Here is a 4,700-nt window from a genome sequence, read left to right as displayed (position 1 = left end):
GAGCAAGATCATGACCTCAGCCGAAGTCAGACACTTAACCGACCGAGCCACCCAGGTGCCTCCTAACCAATCTACTTTAGAATCAAGTTTATTTCCAGACAGGCTTCAAAGATTGGTGGATTCTCAGGGCGTCTGGGTGGCTCAGTTGGTTAAGCATCGGACTTCCGCTCAGGTCATGATCTCACAGTGTGTGAGTTCGAGCCCCCTGTGGGGTTCTGTGCTGACAGCTCAGAGCCTGCAGCCTGCTTCGGATTCTGTGTCTCCCTCTCTCTCTGCCATCCCCCACTCGTGCTGTCTCTCACAAAAATAGATAAACATAACAAAAAATAAAAAACGAAGGTTGGTGGATTCCAGGACTTCTCCAAAAGTTTCAATGTACAAGTGGGAGAACATGGGCCACCTGGTAAATCTAAGTTCCTAAGAATCTTCCTGACAAATGAAGCCACAACTGTAGGGAGACTCTGAATTTATCCAAACACTTATCTTCCAGAAAAGGTGCCATACACCCATGTTGGGTATGGATTCCTAGCTTACCAATGAGAATACTGTCATAGCATCAATACTGATGATTTCTATGTCAAACATGTCTTATAGCATGCTTTTATAAACCTTACCAAGACATATCTTTTTAATTTTAAATATACAATTTTTTCCTTAAGTTATAGATCAATGAATAATTCATCTGTGTTGTTTCCAATAACTTAACAGCTTTTTAACTGTAATCTTTAAAGATATTATTTAATAACTCTTAAATGTATGATATAACTAAACAACAATATGAACTAAACAAAAATTTATTTTTGAGGTACCTTAAATCCTTGACAATTTAAGTGATCGAAGGTATAGACTGTAAGAACAATGGCTTTGGACATACATATTGCTTCCTTAGAATTTATGTTTTCCTTGCTTCTTTCCAACAGACCTGGATTTTTTGGGGGGTGGGGGACCAACATTGTTCTGACAAAGCTGACTCTACTTCTGTGGCTCCATTGAATAATCAGTAATGGGCATGTAACCTAAGCCAATTCATGTAGAATGAGTCTCAGTACTAGTCTGGCAATGTTGGAACACAAATGTTTTCTTTTCCCTTCTAGATATGAACAAAGAAAGATTCAGGTAACCCCAGAAGTAGTTGGCAGTTACTTTTGGTTCCTGGTGCATTATTGTTTGTTTACTCGGCAAACATTCATTAACAGCAACTGTGTTCCAGATGGCAAAAAATAAAATTGAGTAAGACTGATGTTAAGATACTTCTGTTCTTTTTTTTTTTTTTTTTTTTTTTTAACGTTTTTATTTATTTTTGAGACAGAGAGAGACACAGCATGAACGGGGGAGGGGCAGAGAGAGAGGGAAACACAGAATCGGAAGCAGGCTCCAGGCTCTGGGCCATCAGCCCAGAGCCTGATGCGGGGCTCGAACTCACGGAGTGTGAGATCGTGACCTGAGCTGAAGTCGGACGCTTAACCGACTGAGCCACCCAGGCGCCCCAAGATACTTCTGTTCTAATGGAGGAAACAGATGTAGTGGGAGAGGGAGCAAGTAAGTCAACACTCACAAACACTGAAAGAACAAATCCTTGGTATGGATGAGATTACTAGTTTCGTCTGAGCTAGAAGTAGCTGTCTCTGGCATCCTTCTTATAGAGTAGGTATCATTATTAGTGTGCTCTGAACCATTCAATTAACTGTGCTTTTACTGAAATTTCTTACAGTAACCCGATTGCAAAAGGGAGGGTTGCAAAGTCTCTGCTCAATCCTCTATCACTGGCTAGTATCTTAATCCAAAGTAGAATCATAACTTGAAATCAGTTTTCTGGTTACGTATAAACGTTTAGGCAGTAATGTCAATAATATCCTCTTTCATTGCTAAGAAGCAAATAAACACAGTGAATGTGCATTAAATAGTGCATTGAATATGCCTTAAATATCATCTAGAGACAAGAGACAATAGCACTACTTTGAGTCCTTAAAGATGTCTTTTATGGCACATATTCCTCGAACAATTTCGATACAAACATACTCCCACCGTTACCACAGTACCAATATCTGTCCTATCTGAATGATTATCCAGGAATTATGTAAAATACCAGAGAATCTAGATCAGGAGTTCTCAATAGGTAGGCCTGGTGGGAGGAATACCTTCCTAGGGTGTCTTATTAGAATCATCTGGGTAGTTTTCCCAATGAAACACGCCTACATCTCATCCTGGGATTTCCATCTGGGCTGCTCCCAGAAAAGCATGCAGTACATTCTTCTTACCCAGAGAATGTGTTCTCTCTTTCACATACAAAAGTTGGAAAAAAGTTGAGGCCTGGTCTAGTGAGTTGCAGTATGGAAAGAGGGCTCTGAAACAACGCACTGGGGGGTAAATGGCAAATTGTGCACCTGATGCATGATGATAACCAGAATATTAAACCATTTTATACACGTCATATATATTCAAAAGCTTGGATCACTGAATTTTCTAATGTTGGCCAAAGATAGAAGGACAAAGGTCAACATTACTATTTTTACAAATCTCAATTCTAATATAAAATTTATGGGTCAAGTATTGTTGAGAGTTCCTACCAAATGGCTTCCTGTTGCCAAGGAAAATGTAAAGCCCTTTTGCCTGAGTTACATGGAAAAATGCCTCCCAAGGTTAAGTATTACCTTACTACACACGCTATCCCAATCTGGACAGGTGACTCAATACAGACCTGTATCCAGCCAGACTAAGACGATTATTGGTTGCCTAAGGTATTTCACCCTGAGCTTTAGAAGTGTGGGAGTAGATGAGATAGAGTAGAAGATTCCAGGGAAGTTGAAGCTGACAGCAAAAGGGAGCAAGGATTGTTAATTAACAGTCCTTAGCAAAGTTTTCTCCTGATTGTAATGATTTCTACGTAACACGCAAAGAATGTAAAGAATTAGTAAATTACGTGGAAGAATGGCTCTCATATACTTTGTCAATCTTAAATGTGTTGAAAATAATTCCTTCTCCCTGCTTTATTGCTGAAAACTGATTTTAGGCTTCAGTTCAGCCTTTTACTGAATTATAAATTAGCTTCTTAGGGCATAAACGTGAGATAAAGGGCTCAGCGAATGCTCTCCCACAGATGCCCCAATATCTCAGAGTTACAGTGTCATTTCTGTTTTTTACATGCTCCTACTATACAGCTGTAGTAAGACTTAAAACAAAAAGGATTTAAAAGTAATCCCACCTTTTCAAATTAACCTTCAGAAAATCCAGATAGGTACTAAAAATTGGGGCTATATTAAAAAAAAAAAAAGCCACAATGTGAGAAAGACATTTTGAAGGTACTCAAACCTTTAAAATATATATATAAAAAACAACTAAACAAAAATAAATAAAGTTGAGAGTCTGTCAAGGTGGTATCTTATTAAGTTCGAATCACAGGTTATTTACACGGGCACAAGGATCCAAAATGTTGGCGTCAGGCACAGAAACGTTATTTAGCAAGTAAAACGATCCCCAGAAGATGGAGGCGCGGGCGGAGAGGGACTTTTGCTAAACTGTCGTGGAAATGATTTCCCAAAAGCGTTACAGATCAGAGGTAACCGTTAGGCCAGCGGCGTCCACATCAGCATGCCCCCCACTCCGCCCAGAGGCCGCGGAACTCCTCGGGTCGCGTCGCCTCCGCGCCTCCAGGGCCGCGCGTCCCCATCTCCGCACCTTGCAGCCGGCACACGCCGTGGGCGCTCGCTCAGCTTTGAGGCGTCCGGGCCCCCTAACCACAGCCACAATCCTGCCTCCCGAGCCAGTTCCCCGATCTGCAACTCAGAGAGTCAACACAACCGATCCTTGTGAAGTTGCGGTGGGAATTATGCCACTGCTGACTACCCGAAAGTCGGCCAGGCTGTGGAGACTGAAAGAGCTCGCCTTGGGTTAGCGCGCTCACTTCAGAAGAACCTCCACTCGTAGGACATGTTCAGTGCGGCGAACGGCGCTGGCCGAGGTGGGGCGGTGGCCCAGGCGAGGAGACAGAACAGGGGAGTCAGTAGTCAAAAACAGGGCTAGGGCCCTCGGAAAACGTGAAATGACCCCCGTTAGTCCTCTCACGTGGACCTCGCAAGATACTCGCCGCGCTCGGCGCACCTAGCGATCCAGCCACCGCCCCACCGTCCCACCAACGTCCTACCCTAAGCTAGCAAAGACCAGATATTAGGACCGCGCGGAAGCCGCCGAGAGAGAGGGGCGGTCGTGTAGCAGTTGGGCGTGGCTTCTCGAAGAGGCAGCCCTTGGGGGCGGGGAGAATACGCAACCGTCAACTCTGGCCTCTGATTGGCTGAGGTGCCTGCGCGGAGTCCGCAAGCGTCTCCGCCCGGCCCGGCCGCTCCTCCTCCTCTCCCAGCCGCTGGGTCCACACCGGCTCGCGAGGGAACCGCTCAGGCGCCGCCGCCCCAGCCCAGTGCGGACGACGGGAGAGAGGGAGGAGGAAGGAGAACACACTCGCTTGCTTGCTCCCACCCGCACTCGGGCTCCTAGAGCCGGCGCGGAGCCCAGGGGGAGGAGCCGCCGCGGGCACGCCCCGCCTCCGGCCCGGGAAGACGACGCCAGCGACCCCGCCGGCCGGCCACCGCCCCCCTCGCCGGCCGAGACCCGCCCCCGGCCCCGGCCCCGGCCCCGGCCCTCCCCCGGCGGCATGGAGGGGCCCAGCTCTTGACGGCAGCGCCGCCGCCTCGGCTCCCGCCCCCCCC

The sequence above is a fragment of the Panthera uncia genome (assembly GCF_023721935.1).
Source record: "Panthera uncia isolate 11264 chromosome D3 unlocalized genomic scaffold, Puncia_PCG_1.0 HiC_scaffold_8, whole genome shotgun sequence".
NCBI lineage: Eukaryota > Metazoa > Chordata > Mammalia > Carnivora > Felidae > Panthera > Panthera uncia.
This window is presented reverse-complemented; position numbering follows the sequence as displayed.